Source organism: Monodelphis domestica, chromosome 2 (genome assembly GCF_027887165.1).
Source record: "Monodelphis domestica isolate mMonDom1 chromosome 2, mMonDom1.pri, whole genome shotgun sequence".
Taxonomy (NCBI): domain Eukaryota; kingdom Metazoa; phylum Chordata; class Mammalia; order Didelphimorphia; family Didelphidae; genus Monodelphis; species Monodelphis domestica.
The window spans coordinates 183,311,056-183,324,719 of record NC_077228.1 but is presented as its reverse complement, the minus strand read 5'-3'; positions in this window follow the sequence as shown (position 1 = coordinate 183,324,719).

The window sequence follows — 13,664 nt, the reverse complement described above, 5'->3', positions numbered from 1 at the left end:
CTAGCTCTTCCACCTTAGAATCGATCGATTGATTCTAAGACAGAAGGAAAGTATTTGCCTACTTCCTTCTAGCTCTTCCACCTTAGAATCGATCGATTGATTCTAAGACAGAAGGGAAGTGTTTGCCTACTTCCTTCTAGCTCTTCCACCTTAGAATCGATCGATTGATTCTAAGACAGAAGGGAAGTGTTTGCCTACTTCCTTCTAGCTCTTCCACCTTAGAATCAATCGATTGATTCTAAGACAGAAGGGAAGAGTGGCTACTTCCTTCTAGCTCTTCCACCTCAGAATCGATTGATTCTAAGACAGAAGGGAAGTGTTTGCCTACTTCCTTCTAGCTCTTCCACCTTAGAATCGATCGATTGATTCTAAGACAGAAGGGAAGTGTTTGCCTACTTCCTTCTAGCTCTTCCACCTTAGAATCGATCGATTGATTCTAAGACAGAAGGGAAGTGTTTGCCTACTTCCTTCTAGCTCTTCCACCTTAGAATCGATCGATTGATTCTAAGACAGAAGGGAAGAGTGGCTACTTCCTTCTAGCTCTTCCACCTCAGAATCGATTGATTCTAAGACAGAAGGGAAGTGTTTGCCTACTTCCTTCTAGCTCTTCCACCTTAGAATCAATCGATTGATTCTAAGACAGAAGGGAAGAGTGGCTACTTCCTTCTAGCTCTTCCACCTCAGAATCGATTGATTCTAAGACAGAAGGGAAGTGTTTGCCTACTTCCTTCTAGTTCTTCCACTTTAGAATCGATCGATTGATTCTAAGACAGAAGGGAAGTGTTTGGCTACTTCCTTCTAGCTCTTCCACTTTAGAATCGATCGATTGATTCTAAGACAGAAGGGAAGGCCTTGTTTGCTTTTTTAAACTAAGGCTGAAACTGGTCTACCTTAGTTTTCTCTAGTTCCAGACACTTTTAAGTCAACAAGAATTTATTAAGTAAGTCCCTACTATGTGCCAGGCCCTGTGCTAAGTGCTGGGGATTACCAAAAAAAAGGCAAAGATTGTCCCTGCCCACAAGGAACTCATTGTCTGACTGACGGAGACAACAATCAAACAGCTTTATAGGAACGAAATCTATACAGGATAAACGGGAGATGATCGCCATGAGAAGGCGCTGGCATTAAGGGAAATTGGGGAAGGTGGGAGCTGTGCTGGGATTTGGAGAAAGCCAGGATATGGAGATGAGGAGAGGGGGCAGCCATCCACAGAGGTGGGTCATGGATTGGCATGTGTTCAAGGAACAGCAAAGCCTACTAGCTGTGGAACCCTGAGCGAATTGCCTCTCGTGCCTCAGTTTCCTCATCTGTAAAATAAGGGAGCCTCTTAAGTCCCTTTTTACAAACCTATATTTGTGATCCTGTTATCCAATGATATTCATGAACCTAAAATGATGTGTGTTCAGTTCAATTAAAACTGAAAACCCTGATACACTGAGGTACAATTGAATGTAATGGCCTTCTCCATTAGTGGCAATGCAGTGATCCTGAACAACTTGGAGGGATCTACAAGAAAGAACGCTATCCACATTCAGAGGAAAAACTGTGGGAGTAGAAACACAGAAGAAAAACAACTGCTTGACTACCTGGGTCGAAGGGATATGATTGTGGATGGAGACTCTAAATGAAGATCCTAGTGTAAACATCAACAACATGGAAATAGGTTCTGATCAAGGACACATGTAATACCCAGTGGAATTGTGCATGGGATATGGGAAGAGTGGGGGAGGGAAGGGAAGAAAGGAATATGATTCTTGTAACCAAAGAATAATGTTCTAAATTGACTAAATAAATAAATGAATAAAATACAAATACATAAATTGACTAAAAAATTAAAAAAAAAAAACCTTAGGGGCAGGCTGGTGGCTTGGCAGATAGAGAGCCAGGCTTGGAGATGAGTGGACCTGGTTCAAATCTGACCTCAGACACTAGCTATGTGTCCCTGGGCAAGTCACTTGACCCCAATCGCCTAAGCCCTTAGTACTCTTCTGCCTTGGAACAGATAGTATTAATTCTAAGACAAAGTAAGAGCTCAAAATAAAAAAAATTTTAAAAGGACCTTAGTAAACTTTTAGTAGAATAGAATAAACATGGGACCCAGCATCCCACAGACCCAATAACGTGATGTCCCAATAGTGCCACATATTACAGCAGCAGCAGACACAAACCTCAAGTAGGATTCTCCTTTCTCCAAGGGAAGATGGCACTATGAGATCTGAAGACATTCCTCTGGGGTGGTAGGAAAGCAGGCTCAAATCATTTCACAGTGGAGAGCTAGCTTCTGGGATCCATGGTCTGTGGGACCCTTCCTGTGTATATGCAAGCTGATAGCAGCAAAGTAACCCAAGTCACTTCACCCTGTTTGCCTCGGTTTCCAAATCTGTAAAATGAGACAGAAAAGGAAATGGCAAGCCACTCCAGGATCTTTGCCAAGAAAACCCCAAAGAGGATCATGAGAAATGGAACACAACTAAAAAATGACTGAACAACACCAAAGGAGATGGCTACAGAAACCAGCCTTGCTGAAAGTAAGACAATTGCAAGCAGATCTCAGTGTGCTCAGCCTAGTCAAGTGTGAACAAATTATCATCCTCCTCAGTGTAACATTCCAATTCTATGCGTAGGAGCCTAGAAAAAAAAACATCATTAATCTCTTGAACAGACAAAGAGAACAGTTTTCCATGTTGTTGCATTGAAAAAACGAAGAGGGATAATGCACAGAGAAATTTTACTATTGGGAAGCAAGGATGTAGGCTTAAGCATTCTAATTCTATGGAATCTGTGACTTTCTTGCACATTAATTCCTGAAACACACCAGTAAAAGCAAGAATCAAGTCCACTGAGCCTCTATCAATCATCATTTCCAACCTCAAAGGGCTTTATAAATGCCAACTATTATTACTATGTTTTAACTATCCTAAAATGGGTTTGGTCGTGAGGAGGAGGTATGGAGTTTCAACTTCAAGAAGGAGATGCCATTAATCACTTTGAAATATTTTCCAAAAACAAAGGGCTTCCATCCTCCAGGTTGCTGAGATCGATCAATGATAAACCAAAGACCCCAACTAGGCAGCAGAAAGCCAACAAAACTGTTGCCTACAACATCCCATCCCTCTCTGGGACATCCAATGAAGTTAATCCAAGCAGCTCACCTTCCCCAGAGATAACCAATAGAGGCAACCTAAGTTGTATTACCCCTGAAGCCCCTTAATGCTATAATATCTCATGATTCCCCCACCCAGATGAGACTCCACGGCCACCTCTACTAGCATCTGGACTCCCCCTTGCTGCTTCTTTCCTACATTCAAGCTTTGCTATGAACCCCTGTCATTTGGACTGACAATCGGAAGTCCCCACTTTGAAGAAGTTACCTCTTAAAGATGACCTTTACCTTCTCCCCTTGCCCTCTTTCCATTTGACTCCCTGTTGTACAATGCAAAATGGTTGAGAAGATAAAACCCAAACCATTCCCAATTGAACCAATTAACCAATATTTATTAGCTACCTACTATGTTACAGGCACTGTGCTAGGTTCTGGGAATACAAAGACAAAAATACCGAAAACCCCACACCAATCAATGTGATTGTTCTGTTGAGCCCAACACTTCATGGCTCCATTTGGGACTTTCTTGGCAAAAAATGTTGCATTCGTTTTTGAAAGTTCCTTCTTTGGCTCATTTTACAGATGAGGAAGCTAAAGTAAATGGGTTTAAATGACTTGCCCAGGGTCAATGATTCAGTGTCATTTTCATGTTTTAACCAGATCTGGTGTGCTCCTGGGCAGCTAGGTGGCAGCATTGGATACAGCACCAGCCCTGGAGTAAGGAAGATCTGAGTTCAAAATAGAGATCAAACACCTCCTAACTAAGGGACCCTGGACAAGTCTTTATTTGCCTCAGTTCCTCATCTACAAAATGGGGGCACATTGGAGAAGGAAATGGAAAGCTCTCTACCATCTTGCCAAGAAAATCTGATAGAACAATGGGGTCACAGAGAGTCGGAGAGAACTGAACCACCACAAAGTGTGCTCTTACTATGGTAATCATGCCAAAGTCACAAACAAAGGTTATGATTCTTCCCTATAGAGCTGAGATAGGATAGAAAGAATCCTTGATTTGGAATCAGAAGAGATTACGATGGATTTGCTATCAAATCCCAGCTCTGCTAATACTCATTCCTAGGCAACCTTGGGCAAATAACCTCTCCAGATTTTGAGTTTCCCTTTTGGGAAATGAGGGTTTAGGATTAAATGACTCCTCTGATCCTGTCTACACTAAGTGATGCATGTAGGTGTCATCCCATCTAGTCTGTCCCTATGTCACTCTTTTGTCTCAATGCCCAAAGCCCCTTACTTAAAGACCTGCCCCACTCTTATAACATGGGGTCAATCTCTGCCCCTTGTTATAAATTCATTAAGCCTTAAGTGATGAGGCATTTTGTACTCCTTCCCTCCCTTAACACAAACACACACACACACACACACACACACACACACTCACTCACTCACACTAATGCCTAGTTTTTTTCTCAATCCCCTATCTGCCATCATCACCAAAATAATAATCACTAGCATTTCTGTAACGCTATAAGTTGTGCAAAGTGATTTATGCAATATTGTATGATAAAGAGCTAGAATGACAGTTATTCTGAGCAATCCAATAATCCAAGTCAATCCCAAAATTCTCTGCTTCCAGAGAAAGAACTGATGGCATCTGAATGCAAACCGAAGCGTACTATATTTCTTTTTTTTCCCCTCTTTTTTAGTTTTCTTCTACAAAATAACAAATATGGAAAAATGTTTGTGTAAAATCTGTAATAGATTGCTTGTCATCTCAGGGAAGAGGGAGGAAACACCTTCCCAAAGGAGAGAAGTCATTTGGAAATTTTAAATTTAAAAATTTAATAAAAAAGGAATAGTAAAAAATTTTACATGTAATTAGGAAAAATAAAATATTTATAGATAAAAAATTAAAATTTAGAACTTTTAAAAACATTTCATTTAACCAATTATACATAATAGCAATTAAAAAAAACCCCTTACTTCCTGTCTTAGAACCAAGAGTGGTCAGGGTTAGCCAATGGAGGTTAAGTGACTTGCCCAGGGTCACACAGCTAGGAAGTGTCTGAGGCCAAATTTGAACTCAGAACCTCCCATCTCTAGTCCTGGGTCTCAATCCTCTCAGCTACCCAGCTGCCCCCAATAATAGCAATTTTCAATATATGTTTTCCAAAATTACAAGGTCTAAATGTTCCCTCTCCCTTCTCTTCCCTTTCCTGGAGATGAGAAGCAATTTGATCTGGCTTCTACAGGTATGATCATGTATGTAAAGGGAACCCCTTCCTCCCAGTGTCACGAACTTTCTGCTTGTCCAAACCAGCCCATTAGGTTGACTAGAACACTCCAAACAGAGACTTTGGTTCCTGAGATGTGGTAGACAAGCACAGAGGGAAAGGACCTGACATGGAGAGGGATGGCAATAAAAATGAGACTGGAGAGGAAGGGTCTCTTCTCTGGAGGTTTTTGGGCTGGTGGGCCTTCTGAGATCCAGCATTGGTGGCTAAGGTGGAAGAACTGATAACGCTAGATGACTTTAAAAAAAAAAAAACTTTCCCTTCTATCTCAGTAACAACTAGACAAAAGGGCAAGGGCGAGGCAAATAGTGTTAAGTGACTTGCCCAGGGTCACACAGCTAGGAAGTGTCAAAAGGCCAGATTTGAAACCAGGACCTCCAGACCTGATATTCTATTCACTGTTGCATCTAGCTGCCTCCCACACCAGATAATGTCTAAGCCTACTTTCTTACCATCTCAGAGGAATGCTTTCAAATCTCATTGTAGTCTATAGGGCCATTTGCCAGAAGCCTCTGAGAAAAAGCTGGGAAGGCTTACCATGAGCTTTAGTGAATGGATTGTGACACTGATTGTGGCTGCTCAGAGCCCTCTTCATCTTTCATTTATGGTTTTCTATGCCTTTGTTTGCTATTCAAGAAAGAAAGGTGTACTAGATCTCCACTGACCATGTTTCTCAAACTAAAAGTGATTTTTTTAAAAATGAGTGGAGGTTATATAACACTTTAGGGTTTGCAAAGCACTTTACATATACTTTATTATCTCATTTGAACCCATCAACCACCCTGTGAGGTAGGAGCTGTTATTAATCCCATTTTACAGATGCCAAAACTGAGGCTCGAGTGCTTAAGTGGTTTATCTGGGTCACATAACTAGTATCTAAAGCAGGATTCAAACTTGGGTCCTTTTCAGCCCAAATCCAGAGCCCTGGCCACTATACTACCAGTTGCTCATATGATTGGATAAATTCTTGTGAAGCCTTGCTAAATTTGCTTTTCTTATAATTGAAATATAGGGTTACTGTAAATAGACCATCTCAATAGATACTAAGCTGCTCTTATACAACTTGTGGGAAACGGCTTAATTTTGTTATTGTTATTCAGTCATGTCTGACTCTTCATGACTCCATTTGGGAATTTTCTTGACAAAGACACTGGAGTGGTTTGCCATTCCCTTCTCCAGATAAATTTTCAGATGAGGAAACTGAGGCCAACAGGGTTAAGCGATTTGCCCCGGGTCACACAGCTAGGAAGTATCTAAGGCTGGATTTGAACTTAGAAAGGTGAATCTTCCTGATTCCAAAACCAGTGCTCTATCCGCCATGCTACCTAACTCCCTCCCCCAGTACTTGACTTAATAGCTTAGCTTTAAATTTAGTGGAAATTGGGGCAGCTAGTTCATGTAGTAGATACAGCCCCTGGTCTAGAGTTGGGTGACCTGGATTCAAATCTAACCTCAGACAATTTCTAACTGTGTGTCCGTGGGCAAGTCATTGAACCCTTATTAGCTAGCCCTTGCTGCTCTTCTGTCTTAGAACTGATTCTAAGGAACTGGGACACCAACACATTGCTGGCGGAGTTGTGAACTGATCCAACCATTCTGGAGGGCAAGTTGGAATTATGCCCAAAGGGCTAAAAAAGAATGCATAATACCACTACTAGGTCTATATACCAAAAAGATTTTTTTAATGGGAAAGGATATGTTTGTACAATAATATTTCTATCTGCTCTTTTTTTATGGTGGCAAAGAGCGGGAAACTAAAGGCATGTCCATCAATTAGAGTATGGCTGAACAAATGATGGCATATATTGGTGATGGAATTCTATTGTGCTATAGGGAATAATGAACTGGATGATTTCAGAAAGAGCAGGAAAGATCTGCATGAACTGATGCAGAGTGAAATAAGCAGAACCAGGAAAACATTGTACACAGTAACAGCAATACTGTGGAATGAGCAAATGTGATAGACTTGGTTACTTTCAGCAACACAATGATCCAGGACAATTCTTTAGAACAAAGGTGTTACACACCTTCAAAGAAAGAACTGGCGGAGGAGAAATGCAGATGAAAGCAGATGATTTTTCATTATTTGTGTATATGTTTCAGGATTTTGGTATTACAAGCGATATTCACTTACAAAAATGAATAATATGGAAATGTGTTTTTTCATGATAATACATATATAACTGAGGTTGAATTGCTTGTCAGCCCCAGGAGAGGGGAGGGAAGGGGGGAAGGGAGACAATTTGGATCATATAACTTCAGAAAACAGTGAAAATTTGTTATTAAAATAAAAATAATTTTAAAAAAGAATTGATACTAAGGGAAATATTTTTTTTAATGAAGTGGAAATTGAAAGGAAAACTAAAGCTATGGTCAAGTTTAATAGTTCTTCACAAGTGGGTTCTTTTGGAGTATCCTGCTATTCTCCTCTAATCAACTACATGTTGCAGTAATAGAGACCTCGTTTTTAAATCCTGCATGACACTGAATAGCTGTGTGACCTTGGACAAGTCACATAACTTCTGGGTGGGTTATATAGATCATGGTTACAGTTAGGAGCTTTGTAGGTTTTATGGTTTCAGTTAGGGACAAGAAACTCATCATGATGCTAGCAAGGGCAAGAATGGCAGCTGGCTGGCAGTCAATTCAATTTTGCTTGACCAGTTATACATGCTATAATTTCAGCCACACTCCTGCTACACTTCCTGCCGTTTTTCGGCTGACTCCTCTAAGTAGTTTTGCTAGAAAACACAGAAATAGTTTAAGCACAAAGGCCTTGCACAGACCCAGCCCTGGCTGCTGGCTGTCTGTGGTGAGATGCTGTCACTGGGGATACCTGTAAGGAATTCCCCCCAATAAAACTTGGACTGATGATCCTAATTTTGTGCTCCACTTTCTGCAGAATCCCTATGTCACAAGTGAATGCAACTGGGCCCTTTGGTTTCATAGTCCACATCATTTTGTCTGCCTCAATTTTATTATCTACAAAATGGGAGTAAAAATAGCAACTACCTCCCAGGGTTTGTTTTCAAGTTAAAATGAGTTAACATTTGTAACATATGCAAAGTGCTATTTAAGTACTCCTAATGCTGTCCTAGAACTCACAGAAGTTGTAGACCTAAGTCTGGTAGAAATAATTTTTAGTTGATGTGTTTTTAAAAAACCCTTATCTTCCATCTTAAAAATAAATACTGTGCATTGGTTCCAAAGCAGAAGAGAAGGGCTAGGCAATGGTAGTTAAGTGACTTGCCCAGGGTCACACAGCTAGGAAGTATCTGAGACCAGATTTGAACCTAGGACTTCCCATCTCTAGGCCTGACTCTCAATCCACTGAGCCACCCAGCTGCCCCCTTAATAGATATATTGTTCATCTATACTCTTGCCATTTCTAGTTTGGAGGATGAAAGATGTCCATACTGGTATAGTTCCCCGATACCCACCTATATGACTCTCCTCGAGACTATTTGAAGAAATATTTATAGGAATCTTGAACAAGGAAAAGATATGTGAAAATAAAATTTCGAAATTATTTTCTAAAATAGTTGAGGAGGCAGCAGGGTGGCTCAGTGGATTGAGAGCCAGGCTTAGAGATGGGGGGTTCTGGGTTCAAATGTGGCCTCAGACACTTCTTAGCTGTGTGACCTTGGGCAAGTCACTTGACCCCCATTGCCTAGCCCTTACCACTCTTCTGCCTTGGAATCAATACACAGTATTGATTCAAAGATGGAAGGTAAGGGTTAAAAAAAAAGACTAGAATTTGCAGAGCAGGGGCTGAGCTATATGTGGGTAGAGGGAATTCCTTACCAGGTGCATGCTACACCCATCAAGTCACAGCACTGGTGCAAAAGCAAAGTTTGGGCATTATATATAACTGACCCTCTCTGCTGAAAGTGACGGTTTTGTACAATGGGTATGCCTGTTCTCTTTCTTTTGCTCTCTCTCCCTGTCTCTCTTTCTCTGTCTCTACAACTCTATCTCTGTCAACCCCTCTTTCTCTTTCTTTCCCCCTCTCACCCTAATTCTTTCCCTCTCTATGTCTTTCTTTCCCTGCCTCTAGGTGTCTCTAATCCCAGTTCTCTGCCTCTGTCTTTCTGTCGCTTTTTCTATCTTTCTGTCTCTTTCCCTCTCTCCCTCTCCCTCCCCTTCCTCTCTCTCTGTCTCTCTGTCTCTCTCTCTATCTCTCTGTCTCTCTCTCTCTCTCACTCTGTCTGTCTGTCTGTCTCCCTCCCTCCCTCTCTGTCTCTCTCCTCTCTCTCTCTCTCTGTCTCTCTCTCTGTCTCTCTCTCTCTGTCTCTCTCTCTCACTCTGTCTGTCTGTCTCCCTCCCTCCCTCTCTGTCTCTCTCTCTCTCTCCTTTTTTCTGTCTCTCTCTCTCTCCCTCTGTCTCTTCTCTCTGTCTCTGTCTCTGTCTCTGTCTCTGTCTCTCTCTCCCCCCTAAGAGGCAGTTCCAAGGCAGAAGAACAGTAAGGGCTGGGCAATTGGGCTTATATATCCCCTTCTATCCCCTTATATGCTTTCTATCTACTGCTAAGATTCTGAAGTATACAAAACTGGACTGATATAGAGGAGACGGAAGTGGGAAAACCCTCCGCCAGCCTCTAGGGCCTGGCCCTAAACTCTGAAGCTAAGGAAAAATTCCAATTCCAACTGGATTATTAAACTTTATATTATTTGAATTTGCAGTCAGATAAGTGGACTATCTTTTCTGGTCATAGAGGGAGCTGAACTTCAGTTTCAGTCATTCAAAGATAAACAGGCCTCTTTGGACCCCTGCTGTTTCCTCTCAGCAGGGGGCATCTCCCTCCTTTGCCTCTCCAAGCAATATTCCCTCTCTCTTCCATACCCCATACAAACCTCCCTTTATCCCACATTTTTCCAATCCTATTTCCTATTTCATCCCCAAAGTTCAGGGCAAGTGGAAAGATTAAATAAAGACATTAAAACATTGATAGGAAAATTTTGTGCAGAAACACACCAAAAATGGACAAACATTCTGCCATTAGTTCTGTTCCATCTTAGAACACGACTCAATGGAGATTTGCACATCTCTCCATTTGAGATGCTATATGGACACGCAATTTGGCAAGGAAGGACTTGTAAACCAGCTTACATTGCCATGATAGGTGGAGATTGTGAATTAACAAAATATATACAAGCTTTAGAGACAAGAATAGCAGAATTGCATGAAATGGGCTTGATACAACAAACAGTACCCCTGGATTATAATTTGCACAACATCAAACCAGGAGACATAGTATACTTAAAAAATTTCAATAGAAAATTGGCTACAGACATAAAATGGACTGGACCACATGAAGTATTGCTTACTACCCCAACAGCTATAAAAGTTGCAGGGAAAGACTCATGGTTTCATTGTTCCCATGTAAAACCAGAAAAAGTTCAACATCACTGTAACAGACATAGAAGATAATTAGACAAAAGATAGTGCTGAGAAATGAAAACAAAAACTGATTAACATAAAAAGTATACCACAAAGAAATAATAGTGAAACATAATGTTCGAGACAACTTTCCAGCCCAGAGGAAAAGCATCCCAGAGGAAAAGATTTTAAACCAGCCCAGAGGAAAAGCATCAAGAAAAGATGCTAGAGACAAGAAACAAAGAGGAAAAGCTGAAATGGACAGCTAAGACTTTGAACTTGTAAATTTGTTTATATTAGAGGACAGATGGAAAACAAGACTTATATGTAAAATTGAGTGTGTTGAAATAATAAAACGAAAGTAATTTCACATATTAGGGAAATAGCATGCATCACTACATAACATGGAAGAAAGAAGAGATCCATCAGTCAACATGAGAAGTGGAAATCTGGGATTTGAACAAAATAAAAATAGAGGCACCTATGGTCCAAGTGTGCCAACAAAATGAGAATACAGAACCAAGGGTCATAATAAAAGTCGGTAATGAGATCTACCCAGCTCTTATTGATACAGGAGCAACTAAATCTGTTTTAAAAACATCTCCCAAAGACAGCCAAATCACAAGTTATGTACAAATAATGGGGGCTACAGGGAAAAAACAGAGAGTACCAAAACTAAAATAAAAAATGGTAACACTAGGACCCCTAACAACAGAACACACATTCTTGTTAATTCCAAAAGACCCAATTAACCTTCTTGGGAGAGACTTTTTGTGTAAAAATTGGAACAACTATTCAATGTGATAAATCGGGGAAAATTTTTCTACATCTACCCAAAGACTCTTTAAAACATTATCCATTGCTCTTCATGGGGCAAGTGGATGATGAACAAGTTCAGAATGAAGGTACAATATTTGATGTCTACTCTGCACACCAACTAGAATCCATATTGAAGAAATGTCATACACTTGTATCCTTAATTTTCAGAAAGGGCCAATGACATCACTGGGTAATGTCTTGGGTTTAAGGGACTCAATGGAAATAGAATTGGACTGTGTAAAGAGCACTGACTGTGGAGACAGAGAACCTGGGCTTAAGTTTTGCCTCTGAGGCCTTCATTCCTCTGGGCCTCAGTATCCTCATCTGTAAAATGAAGGAGTTGGATCACATGGTCTCTGAGAGCCCTTCCAGCTTTAGACCTAGGAGTCTATGACTTGTTCATTGTGATTCAGCTAGCAAGGGTCAAAGGTAGGTGGGACTCAAGACCAGGTCTTCCTGACTCTCCTCCCTATATCATGATGCCTCTTTCTTTGGGTGTCCCTTTTAAAGATCATAGTTTCACTATAGTGGACAGAGCACCAGGCCTAGAGTCAAGAACACACCTTCCTAAGTAAATATCTGGCATGTGCTATGTGCAAAGCAGCTAAGTGGCTCAGTGGATAGACCTAGGGAACTCAAATTAAGATGGGGACCACCAATATGCATTGTGGATACCTCAAATCTCCTAACTTTGTTTTGAGTCTGGATACTTATAGAAGCCAAGACAAAGAGACATAGAGGAGAGAGACAGAAACAGAGAGAGACAGAGACAGAGAAGGACATAGAGAAATAGGAGACAGACAGACAAACAGAAGAGAGGGAGAGAGACAGAGACATAGGGAGAGAGATGGGGAGAGAGACAAAGACAGGAAGATAGGGAGAGGAGACGGAGGAGGAAGAGGAGAGACAGAGACAAAGAGAAGAGAGACAGACATAGAGAGAGGAGACAGAAAAAGACAGAGAAAGAAAGACAAAGTGATAGATGGGGGGAGAGAGACTGAGAGACAGGTGAGAGGAGCAGGAGACACAGAAAAGAGAAACAAAGGCATAGAGAGGAGACAGAGAAAGACAAAGGAGAAAGAGACAAAGAGAGATAGAGAAGAGAGATAAAGAGAAGAGCAGGAGGAGGAGGAGGAGGAGGAGAAACAGAGCAAAAAGAGCTATACTCTGATTTGAAAGACTTTGGTTGATCCCTAAAATCAACTTTAGGTCAGTCACCTCACCCTCTTGAGTCTCAATTTCCTCACCTGTAAAATGAGAGTATTGAACTCTCCAAGGTACCTCCAGCTTTACTGATCTTTAAGTATTTGAGAATTCATTCTTGCCACTAATTCAGGCTGGCTTTTCCCCAATATTTGAGATTGATGATCCAAAATATGTGGCAGTACCCAGTGTTTCATTGGTCTGCCCTACCTTCATAAACAGGAAGTAAAGAATAGAGTAATGTTTACATCATCTGATCTCAGTTGGCAGAAACTTTTTGACCTCAACTATCATCTCTTAATCACCTTTCCCAGCTGTGTTTGGTTTCATTTCCTAGAATATAGGAGTGTTCTTATTTACTCAATAGATCATTATCATTTTTGATAAGACCGCAGAACAGAAATTCACCACTTCTTCTGCTACATGTGAAACCAATGCTACCTAGAATTTGTGTATGTGTGTATACACAAAATATATACACATCTGTGTGATATGTATAAAACTATTCCTTACACATATATTTTAGCAACATTTAAAAAGTCATCATGTTAATTTCCCATTTATAATAGCTAAGTGGTCAAAGGATATGAATATTTTTAAAGAAAAAGCATAAATTATTTGTAATAATCACTTGAAAATGTTGGCCTCATTAGTAGTCAAAAAGATGACAATTAAAACAACTTTGAGGGGCAGCTAAGTGGCTCAATGGATAGAGAACCAGGTCTAGAGATTGGAAGGTCCTAGTTCAAATCTGGCCTCAGACAGGTCCTAGCTATATGACCCTGGGCAAGTAACTTAACCCCCATTGCCTAGTCCTTGCCACTTTTCTGCCTTGGAACTAATATTTAGTATTGATTCTAGGATGGAAAGTAAGAGTTACATTTTTAAAAGATTTTTAAAAAACAGCTTTG